General features: G+C 41.2%; 1 long non-coding RNA gene across 1 annotated transcript; it reads right to left on the bottom strand.

Moving 5' to 3' along the window:
• Positions 1 to 1,960: 1,960 nt before the first annotated feature.
• Positions 1,961 to 6,401, bottom strand: LOC134174453 (uncharacterized). Its single transcript, XR_009968656.1, has 3 exons — positions 6,254 to 6,401; positions 5,507 to 5,572; positions 1,961 to 5,321 (listed from the first exon to the last, which is right to left on the bottom strand). It is a non-coding gene; the product is annotated as an uncharacterized LOC134174453 (long non-coding RNA).
• Between the last annotated feature and the right edge of the window lie 13,738 nt (positions 6,402 to 20,139).

Genomic DNA, 20,139 nt, shown 5'->3' with positions numbered 1-20,139 from the left:
CACTTTACCAGACTTCTGTGAGCAGCGCCGGAGAAATGAGTGGGGAAATACACTGAAAACTGGCATGAGTTTTCCTGTTTAATCTTCCTATATTTAATAAGAAGGCTGCCTGACACAAACGCTTCATTCAAGAGCCTCATAGCCGCAGAGGTTAAAATGGCCCAGCAATGGAAGGACACTGAATAACATAGGGTTTGGCAAATTCACCTCCTGAATGATGTTTGTTGCCAAGAAAATTCATTCTGACTCACAAAAGGATATGAATATGTGTAGTACTGATAGCCCTTCAAAGCAGTTTAAAATGTCCAGCAGTTTTATAGATTCCTATCTAGCCTGAAGAATAGTTCCGGTTTGCAGAGGACAGCTCTGTAGGCTCTCTGAATGCCACTTGTCCAAAAGGACCTGGCGGCTGGCCTGCCTGGGAATAAGCAAGCGAAAGCACGGAAGCGGAGGTGACCTGGCAATGTGTCAGCAAGGAGTGGCAGGCCTGAAAAGACAGTACAGAGCCAAAACAGGATAGTGGCATATAATCAGAGCTGCTCTGCTACAACAGTTCTGCCCTGAAGAGCTCTGGGTTTTAATCCTGTACAGCATGAACCCTGAGGAAACACTGCCTGACTTTCCCAGGGCTGATACTTGGTGATTGACAGTGCTATTGACACAGCTGTCAGGTGATTTCATCACAAGATTTGGCCTCTAAATTGCTAAATTTAGTTCTTAATGATTTTAGAGAATGGCTGAGTCTGAAGATCTGCACATGCGTTTGTCAGAAAGATTTACAAAGGGAACAAAACCAAGGCTTTGCGGCATGGATGGTCAGACTCTCCTCTGCTTAACACACCTTTGGCTTTGCACATCTAAAACATCTATCTTGGACAGCAGCATGCTCTTCACAAAGCTGTTAGTCAAACTGCGCAGCAAGTCTAGGCTGTAAGCAAGCATTATAGTCCCCTAAATCGGTACAGTGAGAAACTGAAAAATTCTGACTTGCCTAAAGCAACAAAACAAGATGGTGGCAAACAATTTGGATCTGGATGATAACATTTTCCTACTTTGCTTGATGTTACTCTTTCAGGTTAACTAAGAGGACTCTTCAACTCTGTCTCCAAAAGTGAATCTTTCATTCTGTCCTTGTGGATCTTCCCATTCTACACTGGCCAGGCTTCTTGCCATTAAAAAATGTATCAAATAATCAAACTCTTGACGGTTAAAAAAATTGTCTGCATGTCACAAATTTCTGTCTCCACTTCACGCTTTGAACAATATTTTAATATGACATCCAGTGAAGATATATCCCTTGTATCTGATAACTTACCACTTCCCTGGAGTCCACACTCCATCTGTTGATGGCTGTCTACATAAGGTCTCAAGCATGCTAAATAACGGTATTTGAAAAGGAGGCGAGTTAATTGCCAAGACACACCAGCATAAAGCAGGGATCAAAGAGCTATCTGTATCCCCTCAAAAGCTGGAACGGACTAAAGATTTAAGAGACTTTCTCTCTTACTAGCACGGGCATCAGGGCAGGACTGCCCAGATTTAGAGCCCAGAAACACTGCTGGTCTTTGTAAGTAAAGCTCAGTCTAATTTTTTTGCTGAGAATTCACTGCTAGTTTTAATGTCCCCACAAACTATTTGGCAGCAGCACAAAGGTTTCTTCAGACAGCTGTGGGATATTACTGAGTACTTCATGCTCCCAGCAATGCAGTAATTCCCTAACCATTGGATAATTAAGGGCTTTGTTGAGGTCCTGTGGCATATTTGTGCATTTGAAGTGCTGCACCTTGTTGCCTAGGTCAGACTGACACACGCACCAAGAAAAAAGCCTAAGTTCTAGCCAAACTTCTACCTACAAAAGTGGATTCTTTATTAGTGTTTCATAGCTGCTGGAGGTGTAGTCCATCCCAACCTGCTCCACTTCCCTTGGAGCATTTGCTTTTAGTCACCATTAAAGCCCCAGTGCTCTGTTAGAGAACTGACTTGGCTCTCTCAAGAGCAGAGCAGATAAACATTGAGCCTTTTGTTCTCCTCACCCAGTGAAAAGAGAATGAAATTCCTGAGGGGATGATTCTATCTTATTTGATCATCATTTATAATTTCTTCCTTTGTTTTCTGTCATGGATTTCCCTGGGAAAGAAACAAAGAAGCTTTCCCTGCCTGGTGTGTGATTTCCCTGCCCTTCTGCTGACAAGCCAAATGGTTGCTGCTGACTGGTGATAATATTACGCTATGCAAGAGGCAAAGGGGAAATGACCTGTCAGCACTCAAATAATAAAACTTGCAACGGCCACATTTCACTGTTGATGTCTTATTTGTATTTCTGTCTTTCTAGAGCCTTTCTTCAGCCTGAAAAACCTTAAAGAAACTTTAAAATACATTCAGGAATTGAAGGCTGATTCTACCAGCTTTTTCTCATACAGGTGCTTCATGAAAACCTGCATTAACATCATGAGGATGACTCATACAAATGTCTGCAGATGCAAGCACTGTTCTTCTGTTCTAAATAGTAAGTACACTTGCCGAGTGCACTGTATGCATTGTCTGGAAAATGGGAGGTTACATCTGTAAAACAAGCATCAAGAGAGCTGATAAAGATTTTAAACAACTTGAGTGACAAACACAGGTCACCTTCACATGCCTAATATTTTGTTATAAGTGCCATTCATGTTTCATGTCCCAGCAACATAAAAATATGCAAACTATTTAAGATGTTATCAATCCTCTGCATTTTTCCAGTTCATCACTATCTGCTCCTTTCAAGTACAGATTTAAGGAATTCTGGCTGAAGTTTTGATATATGTAGATAGAAAGACGAAATACTGTCTAAAGAATTTTAGATGAGTTTTCCAAAAATTTCACATATAGAAAGAAAAAGAAAGAAGAAAAAAAAAATTAAAAAATGAAACATTTTGTAATCAGGGACCAGCAAGACAGTATAATAGAGAAATGATATTCTGGGCAAGTATGGGCATTACAGCCTGCTGTTAGAGCAGAAGCTATAGACTGACTTTTCTACAGTGACTAAACCCCTTCAGGCTTAATGTAATGTAACCTACTTTTCTTAAGGAAGTATGTTCAATGTAGGTTTTGGCAACATTTTATTTTTCACACATGATGAATTAACCAGCAAAACATCCTGCCCTTTCTCACACAGATGAAATAAACTGACACCATGAGAGTTTTTCTCCTCAAGATTTTTTTTTTAAAAAAAAAAGAAAACATAGAGCAAACCTCACTCTAATCTCCATTGAAAACCTGGTGTTTGGTAGATTATTCGTTCTTATGGGAACTGAAATGAGATACCAACTTCTAAAACTTTTTTTCTGGGGGGAGAGGAATTTTGCATATCCATTGTATCTGCAATTTTGTGTTTTTCAAAACCAGATGTGTTTTTCATAAGTGCCCTCACTGACAAGGATGACTTAATAATGTCAGTCACTCACTACTCCATGTCTTCCTGGTCTGTAAAGGAGGCTGGGTAAGAAAGGCACAGGGCTCAAACTCACAGCGTTCCCAGAAAACATTTCTGATTGTCTCATGGATGCTCCGCAAGACATGAGGCATGTCAGTGTCAGTCTGCTGCAAAATCTAACTCTGGATTTGGTTTATGCATCATCTTTCCTTCTATAAAATGAAAAGAGTCCCTTTTTAGAATAAAAAGGCTTCAGGGCAGGGAGGGTGACTTAGCAAGTAGTTGTAAATTCCCTTGCAGGTTGGAAGCCTGATTTCAGCACTGCCCTCCAGGCAAAATCTTAAAGGTAATGCAAGAGGTAATAATAAACTTAGCTACAGCTTCCCTGTGAAGTATCTGGGCGCTGTCAGTGATTGTTTTCTGGCTTTCTTGTCTATTTGATGGCTACTGCATTGCTTGCAAAGTGCTAAGAGTTAAATCTAATAATTGTACCTTCATATACCTAGATGAAAAAGTCACAGATTTCAGAAAACTGACTGCAGAACAGGTGTCAAATGCTTCTGATCAAGCACCACAGGTGTCCAGGGGAACAGTGCTCCAGAATATGCAGTTCTGAATGGAATTTTTTGAAGATCTGTAGATCTGGAGAGGCAAGAGCTGAAATTTTGCTTCTCCGTGAATAGTGACATTTGAATAAGTGGGGCCTGCTTCAGTGTGAAGGAAGATGCTAAATACTTAATAGAATAATTTGCTTGCTGGCCTTTTACTATTTTGTCCTTCTTCTGTGACTGCTGCCCTCCAAATGCATAAGTAATAAGTAAGTTTATCTGGGTCACTGTGCCATCAAAAAATCATATCTCCCTTCCAAACAAGTTGCTTGGAAGTGGTCAGGCAGAATGAAGGTGGAAGAACAATGATGGCTGGAACCATAGGGTGAAAACACCTTTAAAACATGGTCGTACCCAGAAAGAAGACATGGGGACTGTTGTTCTCATTGAAATAACTAGATCTGGAGAGGTCTGAAAGCTATGGCTAGTCCTGAATAACAGCTGTTCTAAAATACGTATTTCTGTCACAAGAAGAATTTAATTTTATCTTCTATAATATTGCTTCTTCTAACTCCAGAAGGGGTGGATAGAGTAACTCTGGTGTAACATGGTGCACATAAAACCTATTGGAGTTACAGTTTAAAATAAACGTGCTATATTATTTTAAATTACTTGTACATAAAGTCAGTGTTCATGTTCTCTGCCATCCACCTTCAAAACAGATAAGGCGCATCCTCTGAAGTGCAAGGAATCAAGAACTGTTGAGTAGATGATGATCTCAACATGAACGTGCTTGTAGCGGCAAAACCAGTTTCTACAGGGAGATGGACATTCTGTGGGTGCTGCCATTGAATATTGTAATTTTCATGTGATTGCTAATATGGGAGCCTCCCCACCCTCTGGCAGCTGCTGAAAAGAGATGTCACATGATAATCAGATACTTAGCTGATTTTTTACTTCTATTTCAAGGTATCTCCCCTAGTACAGGTCTGAGCCAAAAGATAATAAAACCCATGGCTTTTCAGAGTTAGGAAATTAGCATGCTTTATCTTCTACTATGGAAGCTGCTTTCTGTGTGACTTTTTCATGAATCTCAGTGACCAGGCACTACAAATATCAGGCACAAATTAATTCTTATTCTCTTTTGCTGACAGTTCCACCAGCAAGCTGTGATGGTAATACCTTTTCTGGGGTCACTGAAAGAGCAAGCCTTGCCATGTGAGCCTTCACTAATGATGGTATCATACCCATACTTGTATTGCTGCATATTTCTGTTTCTTCCCTTAAGCTTTGCAACTGCTAATGAGAAGCTGAAGTCCTGTAGCCTAGCCAAGAGCACATAAACCCAGAGTGTTCAAGTTCTAAATAAAAAGGAAAAGTAAAGAAAATAGTGGCTGAAAGAAAGCACCAGTAGCCTAACTGAGTAGTTGAGAATCAATTTGAAGAGACATTAAAGGCCAGTTGCAAGAGGTATATAAACATAGCAAGACTTTCAGAGGTAGCTAAACTGGTTAAATTCTTGAATTATTCAGTGAAAGAGAGTTACCTGTGGTTAGTGTCAAGCTCCAAAACACAGTTCCTCTACATCCAGAATTGGAGGCCAGAGCTGAGGCTGGTTAAAAATCAGAACACATCCCTTGCACCCATGACAAACAGAAGCTTAATACAGAAACTGGCTTTGGAGATTGCTTTTTCATGCTGAGACTGGGTTATTTTGTGTAGTGAATACTCTAGCTGGCTAATTCTCTCCAGCTGCATCAAGCCACATCTTTTGCAGGACACAATCATTCTCTCCCTGGAGAAGACCCAGCATCTTTCCTCCTTAAGCTTTAGCAAGCTACAGTTTTATTATCACAAAACATCTGGGCCCATGTGTATTACAGCATTGTTGCTATGGGCTAGCTAGTTAAATTAGTATACAGTCCAAAATGAGAACAGCATTTATGCTGTTAGCTATTATGATGTGTGTTGTTTATCCCAGGTTCAAAATGGAAAATCCTAAGTACTCTGACATCCCTGGAAACCCTCAGCTTTCAACTATCTGTATTCCTTGTTCTATTAATTCTTGTATCTTATCATTGCTCCTCACCTCCCCAGCACCCTATGGATACTGGTTAGGTCCAGCCACAAATCTGCAACTGTGGGTGAGTCTGACTGCCTTAACATCTTGCAAAAAGACAGTGGGAGAGTCTGTCTGTCTGCCTGCCTGCCTGCCTCTTTTCAGTGGGTTCTGTTATCTCTGCACCACACCACCAGTTAGTTCTCTTTCCCAAGGAGGCACCAACTGACTTACCTTATATTTCGCTGCTGCAAGTCTCATCATGTTTCATAATGTCCTCAGGTAAACTAACTTACTCCTCTGTCAAACTCACAAGTCAAGCCAGACAGCTTCTACTGTCTCACACGCTAAAGGGTTAGTCCTCAATAGTCTTTTCTGATCAGAAAAAAACTGTGTGTTAGCTGGGACAACCACACCTACCTTAACTCATCTGCTTGTTTGAGCTTTTCTTAACTGAACAGCCAATAAGCCTCCAATAACCAAAGGAAAGAAACAGGTATTCCCACACAGAGCTGCAATACTTTACACTGCAGAGATGAAGTGGATTCTAAGGCCTATTCTTTAGGTAGATCTCAGGACACAGGACAAGGAACCTAACAGTCAGAATTAACTTCTCATTGTGAGGGTCCCTTCTACAGACAGCCGGAGCTGGAAAAGCTACAATCCCAACAGGTTGCCAGGATGTACTGGGAGAGAAGGTGGGATTTCTGTCTAGTTTCCATTATGTTACCATTTTCTTTCTCCCCACAGCCCTATAGTATCAGGTTTTTTTTTCACAGAGATACAGATAAAAATAGCAAGTAACTTACCTTTGAACTGCTGGCTTCCATGACACTAGAATTTAGATGTTGCCAGGATCAAAGATAAGCTTGGCCAAATAAACTGAACAGTGTGGGTATTTACGAGACATCTGGTAAAAGGCAGCTGCAGCTAACATTCAGTAGAAAACAAAACCAATAATATATGACATAGAAATACAGGATGGTGGACTTCCTCTCTCCTGGATGCGGAACCCAGCTCATTTGTCATTTTCCCACCAACCACAAAAGCATCACACAAACCTCTCCTGTTTGTGTGATCCTTTCACACAACTGAGAAGGAGGTGGGGGTTCATGAAAGGCAGGGTACATGGAGTACAATAGACTGCAGAAATGTAGTGAAGTGTCTGTGGACCAAGATAGAGGATAAGATCATTTCCCTCCTCGATGGATCAGTCCTGCTTGCTACCCATCTCTTTCCACATACTCTTTGGGGAGCTGTGTGTCTGCATCCAAACTGAGCACTGCAAAAGTCAGCACTAGCAGCTTTCTGCAAACCACTGGCCTGATTCATGTCACCAAGCTCTACTTTCATCACAGCCCACTTCCTTTCTAAAGAGCTCTCTAAAGCCCCTCAAGTCCCAAGGGGAGACAATGGTCCGCAACCTATTCTGCTCATGCACGGGAGATGTCTCCAGATTCACAAACCTCTTCAACCCCCACACAGAACCTTTGAGGAGTCCCTTCTCAAGTTCACACCACCTGTTTAAGTATTAACTCCTCTCACCTGGATGAAGGACTTTACTGCTTTAGTACATGCTCATTATTTTATTATTTGATTTCCTGTTTTGCTCACAACTTTCAAAATGGTTTCTGAAAAATTTGGTACCTCCATTCCCTGTCCACGTTAATGGGGACTTTGACTTGTGATGCTCGAACAGGAAAATCCCCCCTGTAAGACATAGGCATGTTTTCACAATCATTCTGCCTGCCTGACAGGGCTGTTGGGAAACATCTAAATTACAGTGTGTGCAACTGCTCTGCAAGAGCAAATGACTCCCCAGCTTTCTCTAGTATGTTAATAGATGTACTATAACTGTAAAAGGGAAAAAGCTCAACAGGAAAGGCAGACATGACCAGTTCCTTCCTTAGACAGTCTCCTTGCCTTCAGCTCTGCCACTCTGAGCCACCAAAGGCAATGAGGCAGGGAATTCAGGGGAAGTAAGCTGGGGCAATGAGCTGCACAATACACACACAGCTTACATGTTGCAGAACAAGGCATAGGCCCGGACAAGTCAGAGCATCACTCAGGCCTGTGAACAACAACTGGGCGTTGCCAAAGTCCAAAAGCAACTGCAGGCAGGTCTGTATTGGTCACAGAATTACCTGCATGATGTGGAGTAAGGAAGTCCCAGAGTAATCCCTAACTCATGAGATTTACCAAGACAGCCAATGCAAGCTGATTAGGGCACACTTCTGTTTCGCTCTTTGGTTTTGCTGCTTTTCACTGCCTCATTATGTCAATAATACAGTGTAACAACAACAAATCTTCTCAAGCTCACTTTTCTACTTTTTTTTTTTTTTAAGTAGGAAAAGAAGCATGTCCCATCTGTAACTTATTATGCCTTACTCCCTTTCTAGCAAAAAACAAGAATGAGTCTAGAAAGCCACAGGTCAGCTACAAAATCCAGCCCATAAAATATTGACAGTTTCTCCTACCAGCAGACAATGGATGGGTTTCTGTAGTTTTGTGCTGGTATTAGCCAGCTGCCAGAAAACAGCCCTGTGATGAAGAATGGGCTTCTGGCTTGCAATTCTCAAAGAACGCATTGGAGAGACTCGGGCTCTTCACTTTGTTTCAGACTCCAGAGGAGTTCAGCGCAGGAACATGTACTTGTGAGAGCAGCTACTGGGAAGGTGGCCCTTTGCCCCTTGTATTCTGAGATGCTGTTCTGGATTCTTGACTGAAATACAACATCAGACATCCAGAGAACTAAGGGTTCATTCAGGCTCTACTACTGATTTCCTCTGCAACCTTGAGAAGCGCCATCCCTTCAGCCAATGTCTGCCCCTGTAACACTGGAAATATATTCATTTCCTAATGGCAAAGGAGGTAGGACTGAATTAATCAGTCTGTGAAACTGTGTGGAAAAAAAACAAACCAAGTGTGTGGGACACTTTCAGAAAAAGCATAGAGTTGCTACATCACTGAAAAAGCTGATGCCTTAAGATATAGCTAACAACACACTAAGATATTTCAGAGTAGGGGAGTGTTGTGGTTTAAACCCAGTCAGGCAACTCATTCACTCACTCCCCCCCTTCTTTCCCTCCCCCTACTCCCAGAGGGATGGAGAGGAGAATCAAAAAGAATGCAACTCCCACGGGTTGAGATAAGAACAGTTTAGTAACTAAGGTATAACACAAATCACTGCTGCTACCACCAATAATAACAATGATAAGGGAAATAACAAGGGAAGAGAATACAACACCTCAGCACCAGCCGACCGATAACTCGCCCCCCCAGCCTGACCAAGCACTGCCTGATACCTCCTCCAACCCCGCAGTCCCAGCCCTTCCAGCTAACTCCCGGTTACATCCTGGGCATGGCGTGCTGTGATATGGAATCCTTCTTTGGTCAGTTTGGGTCAGGTGTCCTGTCTCTGCTTCCTCCCGGCTTCCCCTCCTCCCTGGCAGAGCATGAGGCTCACAAAGTCCTTGACCAAACCAAAACATCATTGTTATCAGCTCTGTTCCCCAGCTGAAAGTCAAAACACAGCACTGTGAGGATCTAGCTCACTACTGGACACTGGCACAAAGAGTTCAGTGTGGCTGAATTGATTAACTGTTTATTAAAGAATTTCTAAATCATAGTTTATAGCTTATACCATTACAGATCTCTCCAAAGCAGTATTTTCAATAGGCCATAGCCTTACAGTTATGGGACAACTGGTGTATATTCATGAGATATTTGGTATCGCCAAGTGCCATCTAGCTTGCCAGCATCCTCCTTAGGAGTCTGGAATTAAAATACATGAGTCCTTGATTTCAATTTTGTTTCCTTCCCTAAAGGGCATGAATATATGAACAGGACTTCAGTGGTATTGAAAGTGTTTCTTAACCACCTGGTGATGACCACCAGTAGCCCTGCTGATAACTCAGAACCAGCACTCCCCTCTGTTTCAAAGGCATCAACTGAATTTACTGAATCAAAACAGTCCTGGAGACTGAGACTTTGATCTTGCCTTAACATACTCATATACAGTGCACCTGTAAAGGAAATAAATTTAATTCAGATTTACAAACCCAGGAGTAAGCACTCTGCATAATTATTTGCTTAGTTAATCCAGTTGATGGAAAGATTTGCCTGAAGGAATATGTCCGCAGTTTGCTGAACAAAGGCTGCTTGTGTTCCAGGTGAATTTCCATCCTTTTTCTGGTTAAATCCCTAACAAATACTCCACAGGCTAACCAGTTTGTAAAACACCTTCTGACTACGGTGGTTCATGATTAAGCCAGTTGTTAGATAGATTCCCAGCTCTAAGTCAGAGCTGAGAACATTCAATACGTAATTGGACTTTCCTTTTCTGAAAGTTTGGTGTTTATTTGTCCAGAAAACAGTCACTAAAGGTCACTTCCATGAACATGAGGGAAAAACCTTGAAGCTTTTATAACTCAGGATTATATAATGATTTTGTGGCTGAAATCATAATGCTGCTTTGCTATTTTTGTTGCCACATGACAGATGCCAATCCAGCTGCTGTGTTCCCTCTCTAAGTGCAATCTCCCCACCCCCAGTGCCACCAGGAAGCGATGAGGTACAGGGGAGCTAAATACTGTATGAAAACAGTCTGCTATGAGCCAGATGCTTTGGTCCCCCAAGTGTGCATAGTGCTATGTGTATGAGAGGTATCTAGATATTGTCTTTGTGCGAGCAGCGTGAAGTTGCAGAAGCGGCCCTGACCTCTCCTGCACTGGAATAATTCCTTTCTGTATATAAAAAGAAACAGGGAATGAGTCAGAAATGAGGAGAGAGAATATGGCAAAAGGAGTGTCATGTTTCCAACCAGGAAAAGGATGGGGATGGAACACAGCTCTGTAGACCTGAGCAGTTAGTCCAGCTGTCCCTGTCACACTGCTACACAAGCAGCTCAAGCTGAAATGGTTTCCTGCAGCATACAGCTAAGGTGCCTGAAAGCACTGAGTGCACAGTAGAACTATGCCCCCCAAAGCTGTGAAAAGGAGCAAACTCTTAATCACTGCTTGTCAGTTATCCCAGCCTGCCTCGCCCTTCCTTGCCTAATCTGGCCTCAGGATTCTGGTAACGAAATAATAAAATAGAAATCCCCTCTTCCCATGCTAACTGCGAGTATTGCAGCATGATAAAAGCCCGGGTATAACCTTTTTCACTTCATTCTGTACGTAAGAAAATTTATTTGTAAATGACAAGAATCTGTTTTTACTCACCCCTTGTGAACTTGGAAATTAAATTTTGTTTAAGTGAGGATTTTTCTGTCACACATTCACACTGGCTTATTATTGCAGAGGAGCAAGTAAGTGCTGAGAACATTCATTTGCCGTTGTCTGAATGGTCAACAAAGTGCTGAGTTTTGCACAAAACTGTCTACTTCAGAGTTTCTCAGAAGATCAGAGTTGTTTGCACAGGTTTGCTATTCTAGAGTTACTTACAAGTGCTGAACTATAGAAGATGTGCCTGTTATTACATGAAAGATAATAAGTGCTAGAAGGTTGTTTGGGTTTCTTGTTAGTTTTGGGGTTTATTTTTTGGCATGGTACAAAGTATCAATTCTACTGAAAAAAAAACAACAATTAGCTAACCCTCCCAAGCCCCTATTAAAGCTGATGCCTTAATGCTCTGTTTCATTTCCCTGCTTTCTTGTGGCAAACATAAGAACTGTAAGACAAAGTTATGACATTTCCATTTAAACTGCTAGACTGGATAAAAGAGCAGAATTACAACAATTATATGTTTAATCTTTAATGAATAATTTCTTAACCTATCTACAGCTAACTACATAAAAAACTCAGAAGTGATAGTATTCTTCTTCTGATGAAGAAAACACCTCTCAATTGTCTCTCAACTGCAGGTAAATTCTGTTCTCATTTGCACTGTGTAAACAAAGTAGCTCCACTTAATTAAATTCCTGTGGTATCCTGAGGAACCATAATTTGCTACTCAATTAAAAGAACTGAACATTATAGATTAGAAACAACTGTCTTGCTACTTTATGGAAGGACTTTAATGCTAAAAGAAAGGAAGATCCAGCGCCCTTCATGCACTGTTACACGTGTCAACAAGCACAAACTTTGTCTTCCTCATTTTAATATCCTCCATACAAAATGAGAAACAGAATAGCAATACACGGATGAGAAGCTACATCCAAATAAAAAACCAGAATGTGAATATACAGATAAGCTATATTTTGGATCTTATAAACATGGAGGTTCCTAATAGAGGCAACACTTTTTACAGGAACTGTATGCTCTGCCCTAATGCATTTTAATGCAATTTGGGCATGTAAATCCCCAAGATATGTGCCAAAATATCACCTCTAAATAAGAAAGAGCAGCTTAAGAATCATTTACCTGAAGGTTGATTACATTAAGTAGTAAAGTTAGAAGTGACATAAAAGAAGCAGATCATTCCTGTTCAAAATTCTTGGAATTCCTTTATAAAATTTGAAAATATTTTGTTAAAGAGGATTTGAAATTATTGCTTCAAAATGGTCAGATAGATGCTTGTGAAGAAGTCCTGCCTTATACATAGACACATGCTTTCCGAAGGATATTTTAGAATTATGGATGCTGAGCTAGTCCCGTCTGAGATATGCAAAGTCTACAGTCTTGTCTCATAGCAAAACCTGTGTCAGAATCTAGAATTTTATTCTTTAGAAGTATTTAATACTTTTGTATTAGCCAGAACTATAAAACTTGAGCCTTTTCCATCAAAAGATGATGTATTAATGTTGTTGACAAGAAATTGCTGCTTCTATGCAGTTTCTAATTACTGTACAGTTGGAATTAATTATTATGACATCTGGTCGCTCCAATCTCTGTGATTCACCGAGTTCACTGTCATTCGGTGGTCAAGCTCTGAGCAGCTAGTCTGTGAATGGGTTCCACAGCATGACATGCACCCTTTGACTGGTTTTGCAGCCAAGCTCTTTCTCTTCTGCTGTCTCTTCTTTTCTGCAGGCCTCTTCCTTCTACTGGCCAGCCTTATCTCATGGTCTCTCTCACACCAAAATGCTGTGCAGCATCTGGTAGGTTGCCTGTTCAGTGCACACCTTTTCACTATACATTTCCATATGGCTTGTTTTTTTTTTGGTGTTTTTTTTTATTGTACATTTTCATGGAATAGCGTTTGGAATACTGTGGTCTTTGTGCAACACAGTTTACTCAATTCCTAGTGGGATGTGAACATAGATATGACTAAACAGAATGGAACCAACCATTCAAATCAACCTCATAATTTACAACAAACTCCTACCAACTTCAAACATAGGCCTGCAACTGACAAAATGTTTGCCCATCATTTTAGAAATATTTACAAGAGGAAGTGATAGGTAAGGTGGAAGGTGACTTATAGATGAGGGTCTTCTTGGATAAGTCTGCCATTTAAGTTGCTGACCCAGGATGCTCTTTGCTTCACTGTACTGTAACACTAAGAAACTTTCTCTAGCTGAATAGCTGGTTGAACTGCAGCTGTATGATCTGCCTGACAGCCCCATCTGGCTGTGTCCACAACTGCCCATACCTCAGAAAATGTAAGGCTAACAGTGTCTACTGTTGGTGGCAATACAGCACTAGCCAGTATGCTCAGGACTGTAAGGGTTCTGCAGCTACTGGTGGCAGTCTCTGCTTTTAAGTACACATAGCACCCTGTTTACCTTCAGCCTGCACAGCAACTTCTGAGGATAGGCTGTGAGTTGCTATCAGAACCCACCATGCAGGGCCATGTCCCTCACTTTGGTGTAGTGAAGCTGATGGTCAGTGTTCCCTCTCCCTGTGGCAGAGGAAAATCTGGCCCCGTTTTTACAATCCTGTGCACTACAACTAGGTCAGTGAATCATACTGGTGACTCACTGTGGTGTTTGTTGATTATAATTACTTTGGTGGATGCCTGTTCTTGAAAAACATAGCTGCAGAGGCCAGGACTTTAGGAAACATGTTTATAGGAATGTTGGTGGTTTGAGTTTGAAATGGAATTTATAAAAAATTAATCAAAATCCGTAGAAAAGCAGATTCATCCCTGTCAACTCATTCTCTTTCTCTGACCAATTGGTCACCATACTGACCAATGCCCAAGAGAGGAAGACAGGTCACCAGTTCAAGCTCACAATCTTCAGTTGGCAAGAATTTGCATCATTGCTTTATCATGACATGGTATTACCCTGCTGTAATATAGCGTATCACATGCTGCATCAATCAGAAGCCTGATAATGACCACGGGGAGCAAAATTCCCACCTCAAGTGCTTTAAAAGAAGATTTTGCTTAAATTAATGACATTTTTGAAATACAATATTATGTGAGTCCTATGATTTCCTACCTGAATCCATACTTCAAGCCTTTTTCCAATAATCAGGAAGGAAATCTCCACTGCTCTGACACACCAAGGGATCTTGGAGTGATATAACAGCTGTAGAAAGTCTTGCCATTAAATTGTGAAATCTGGCAATACTGACAGACTGGAGGGTGGCTTGCTGATCCCTCATAGTTAGCTCATAGGAGCATCCAGCCAGGCAAGGCGACTGAGTTACTACATGGACTCCTCCGGGCCCACTTTGTGACATGGTGTCTATGTAACAGGTCATGTTTCCATGATTTTAAACATGACCAGCCTTTCAGGCAGCATGAACTCAGAATTCTAGAGTTTTTTGCTCCCCTTATTAGTGTTCCCTGGGTCTGTGCTGCTGGGGTGGAGATGGGGTGCAACATTGCTGGGCAGCTAATGTGGGGAATTCCTCAAATTCCACCTATCCAGGCTCAGGAGAAAGGAGTGGCTTGCATGACTTGACTGTGACTGATTTAATTGATTAATTTAGTCCTTTCCCATGAGTATAGTGCGTTTTAACTGGGTTTCTGACCTCCCTGTGCTAGTAAGAACTGTGACATGTTCAGAAGGCAAAAAGCCAGAAAAGGTAATGGGAGCAATGTGGTCAATTAGAAACCGGATTTTGCAGAATAAATCTATCTGTCAGCCTCAGTCCTGGCTGCTGTGCTCAAATTCTGCTATTCAAATCTTTCAAACTTGTGACAGACACATCACTTCCCCTGCAGACCACTTCCACTTATTATTAACAACAGGAAATTGTCCCTGAAAGAGACATGTGCTTTGCTTGGAGCACCAGCTTTGGCAGCCTGTAGGAAGGAACACTTCCTCTTAGACCTCAAAGCACTTCATGTAGGGCTCTGACATGCTGGTTCTTCTCTGTTTTAATTGCTGTATCTCCTTCTGACTGCGAATAACCATTACTAAGATAGGTCCATCATTGTAACATTCACTTGCTGAAAGACATTTAAAAAAAGCCCTCTAAACCATTACAACATATGTATCAATGCCCCTTTGGAGCTGCACTGAGTTTGCCTGCATTAGCCAGTAACAGGTTCTTTATTAGTGTGTCCTCTACTACAATGTTACTAAGCGGCTACTGCACCATTAACATATCTATGCGTCAGGTCTGTTGCAATGTCCACAGGAGGTGGATTCTTCTCAGTAACACACTGATGTCAGAACTACCAGTGGCCAATAGTGCCTGGACAATGGTTTGAGTGATGAAACTTACGTAAATCAAATTTGGTATGTCTCTCTGGTAAATGTAATGGACTTGTACATGGGAGGAGACATGGTCCCTTAAAGAGCACATTTCCTAAGCCTTAGCCCAAGGCTCTTCTCTAACAGTGAACTAGTAAAGCAATCAGTTAGAAGCATCACATACAATGCCACTGGTGGCCTAATGCTACACCTGACAGCTGCATTTCCATTACAATAGCTTGTTTTTACTGTCTGGGTCATCTTGGCCAAGATCTGATTCAAGCCACAGGGAAAGGAAGAATTCTGAAAACTCCGTAATGCTGCCAGCTCTTTCTGTACAAAAGTGTTCTCAGGGGATGGGGAGTGGTTCAAATGTGCAGTGATTTGACCTCTTCCTCCCCATTTCTATGGAAAGAAGTGACAGCCTGTGACTAAGATCAATCACACAATGGTAATAACAAGAAATAAAAAATCTCCACTGTGAAAAGATGGTGGGGCAATATTTGGAAGTAAGTCATTGATGACCCAATGTCTGTTCTCAAAAGAAAGGATGGCTGGAAAGCAACTAGTAGGTTTTGAAAGGGAGCTATGAATAAAAAACTTGAATATGGACATGTACATAGAAAAAATCTTACCCATCCTTCACTGAGCTGTTTTATTTAAGTCTCACCTCCTGTTTTTTCTTAGCTGTCATGACTGCGAGAGCAAATATGGAAGAAGGCAACAAAAATATCCCCAAATACAAACCCTCTGCTCTACATATGCTGCTCACTGCACTGTAGCCACTCTACAATAGATTACTTTTACCCTGAATGTCTGGTTGCATTAATGTCAATGACAGGGCTGGCACTTCTCCATCTGTTGCAGCATTAGCAGCCTGAATCCGTGGTATTTATGTTCAGGAGTTTTGACAACTTGATCCTCTGGATTTGCATGGCTGTGTAGGCAAGCTGCTAAAAATAATCAAACCATTTCTACTTTACCACGCTCAATATGTGATAAACAAGAATTTGAGGAGAAATTCCAAAACCTGCCAGGGCTCCACAGTATCATGATGAAGTATAAACACTGCAGGGTTTTTGTTTTCAACTAAAATACTCTAAATGCATGAACCCTGGTACAGAAATGCATTTAAGCAGATTTTTCATTTCCAACACCTTATAGGCAGGTCTAGAAAGGCATGATTTCTTGAATCAAGCTAATATGCATTGTAATTACACAGTACTTTCATGCCATACTGACTTGATTTTGAGGTGATCACAAATGATGTTTCATTTTTGAAGATCAGAGATGAAAAACGAAGAAGAAATTAGTAAGATTCATTCTGTTTTGCTGCTCCGCAGTCCTCCAGCCCCTGCAGTCCCTATACTATATACACAGGGGATCTTCCCCAGTCCTGTCCATAGCCCCACACAACTGCTTTCCCTCCTGATCACACCAAGCTCCACAGAGCTGGTTAATCCATCTCTCTACCATCCTGCAGCTTCCTAGAGCTCTAGACTGAGTTGATGATAACAGAGAAGGGGAATGGAAAATGGTCTCCCTTACTATATAATTATGACCGAAGGTCAACGTATTTATATCCCCCACTGTCCTCTCCAACACTGTCCTCTCCAACAGATAAAATCTACATCTTCACAGAATGGGAACAGGCTAAGCAAACAGGACAGTTTCCCCCTAATACTCTCTCAGCCGCTATACATTTTCAGTTTCATCCTGTGCAGCTGCTAGGTCTATAGCAGTGCCTCCCTAATCAAGTAATTCTAAACTGCACAACAAGGGGCTTCAGCTAACACACTCTGCTACTGGAGTATCGTCTGCTTTGAAGTATGTCTTGTTTGGGCTCATTGCAGAAATGCATTCTGCTCCTGGGTAAGTCTGAAGCCTGATAACAAGAGCCAACACAGCTTTAACAAGAACAAATCATGTCAGAGCATGTTTCCTTCTTGGTGCAGAACACATACAGACCTCTCAAAAGAGAGGTAATAGATCTATTTCCAGGACTATCCCATATGATATTCTCATAGGGAAACTAGTGAAATACAGCATCGATGGACACTGCTATGGGGTAGTCCTACTGATAAAGCATACATACAGTAGGCATCTGTGTTTTGCTGGCAAATGGAGAACCCATTTGAGTCAGTTCCCACAGGCCTGGTACTATATTTTCGTTAAGAATTTAGATGCTATATTGGAGATTACAGTTATAACATCTGTCACATTGCAAAATTGGAGAGAATTGCAAGTGCTCTGCAGAGCAAAACTATTTTGATTAGGATAAGTTTGAGAACAGAGCAGGAAGAACGAAAGCATGCAAATTCAAAATGAAGAATAATTGCTTACTAGCAAAAGAATAGTGAAGCCTTTGGGCAATGACACACACTGAACAGGGATCAATAATGTGATGGTTACAAAAATGGTATATCTCATCTTGTTCTAAATTACCAGTTTTGTTTTGGGCTAGAGAATGGGGGTGGAAATCCAATGCTTCTGAGTGCTGCTGAAGAGGAGTATGGTATTGCTTGAAAGACAAAGTAAATAAAGATGTAGGCAAACTGGCAAAAAAGAATCCAGAGAAGGGCAGCATGAATGATAAATCAACTAGAAAACACTCTCTAAAGGGAAAAGTTGAAGAAATTGGTGTGATGGAGTCTGGAAAAGAGACAACTATGAAGGACCATGAGGAAACACAAAGGTAAAAGGCTTCTAATATATGAAAGTATGTTATATAAAGAATAGTGATGAACTGTTCTCCATCTTCAGCAGTAGGAAAACAAGAAGTGAGTATAATATGCAAAATCTGGGGGTTAGTACAAACACTGTATTAATAACAAAAAAGCTATTGAAGTAGTTAGCTGGGGAGGTTCAAAGTCCCATTCACCAGAGATTTGAACACAAATGTATCTATCTCAGTATTTTATAACTATTTACACCCTTTATAACTAATACTACCTCAGTGAGGAGGTTACATGACCTCTCAAAGTTCCCTTTCATTTTCACATTTCTGGGATCATTTTAGTCATATAGGAAAATATAAGCACAGAAGTATGATAACTTCCCTAAGCTAAGACAGACCAGAGAAAGCCAAGAGAGAACACAAAAAATGAGACTTTAAATGCTCTCTGTACATAACACCTCTTTTCCCCACTATGCACACAGCATTAAGTGCTGAGAAAATTGATACGCATTCCTGAAACTCTAGGGGAAATTCCCAGCTTCCTCTGCCTTTTTATACATGATACATTAAGTATTAAGACTGGTAACTTAATGTCACTGAGCATCAGATGAACTGTGAAACAGTTATGGCAGGAATTCTAAATAGTCTCACATTTTCATAGGGATTATGGATAATGTTCACTGCCTTTGTCTCCCAAGAACACTAAATTACTTTGTGGTACTTGTAGACCTGTGAAAGAATACATGAGTCCTGTGTGTCAACATTTATACCTCAGTCTGCCCTCCTTGAAGAGAAGAGCTATCACAGCAGTGACAAACTAGAGCCATACAGAAATTCCACTTCAGACATGGAGCAGCTCTTTGCATTCCTTTTCTCAGTCCTTGGTAGCAAAGCCTCTGCAGGCTGGCCTGCACAATAAGACTGTTCATAGATTTCTTATCCTGGCACTTCAGAGCAAACCAGAGAAACCTGTTTTTTTGGTTTTTAATTGCCATAGAGTTGATATGGGTCTGGGTTTCATTGGGTGGGGATTTAAAAACGAGTTTGTCCTTGGCCCAGGACTGTTCAGTATTTTCAAAACAGCAAGGAGGGTGGAATAGGGGTTATCATTGTCCAACGTGTAGGGCTCAAATAGTGGTAAAGATCAGGTCAAAACTTCGGGCAATTTTGGGGAAACTAGAAAAAAAAATTAAAAAAGAATGCAAACTTCTTTGGGCAAATACAAGAAAACGAGCCTCAATGACAAGATGGTACTGGCTGGGATACTACGGTCCCAATAGCAGTTTTGTGGGATTACATCTCAGGATTATAACCATTCATGGAAGATGAGTCCACAACATCATGCTGCTGTGAAAAGTGCAGGCATTGTACTGAAGTGTCTACAGTGGAGTATGGCCTGTACAACACATGAAATAATCCTTCTTCACTATCCACTTAGTAAAGTCTCAGCTGAAACACTGGGTACAGTTCTATGTGCCGACAAAGACATGGGCTGGTAAGAGACAGAAAGAGACCAACTAATACATTGAGAGGTTTGGGTAATGCTGCCTCTGAGCAGAGAACAAGCACACTGCATCAATCACAGAGCAAGGCAGTAGAGGGAATTCCATAGCAGTCTTAAAGTACATGAGGAGCGTAGAAATAAAATGTAGTATACATGACAAGAACTAAAGGATTTCAGTTGCAGCAACTGTAATCCAAGTTTTATTGGTCTATATTGATGAGGAGCATACACTGTCTCTGTCATCACAGGTTTGTTAAAGCAGGTGAAATAACATCATAGGGTCACCCTGCTTTTGGACAGAGGGATGAAACTGAGGTTCCTCTGAACATGATTGGGGTTGTAACTTAATGAAAGAAAGACTAACACAGGCCATTGTACTGCAGAAGTCCCATTCCTGAGCTTAAGAC

Source organism: Pezoporus occidentalis, unplaced genomic scaffold, assembly GCF_034315485.1.
Source record: "Pezoporus occidentalis ecotype Australia unplaced genomic scaffold, CSIRO_AGI_Poc_V1 ctg116, whole genome shotgun sequence".
Taxonomy (NCBI): domain Eukaryota; kingdom Metazoa; phylum Chordata; class Aves; order Psittaciformes; family Psittacidae; genus Pezoporus; species Pezoporus occidentalis.
This window is presented reverse-complemented; position numbering and strand designations above follow the sequence as displayed.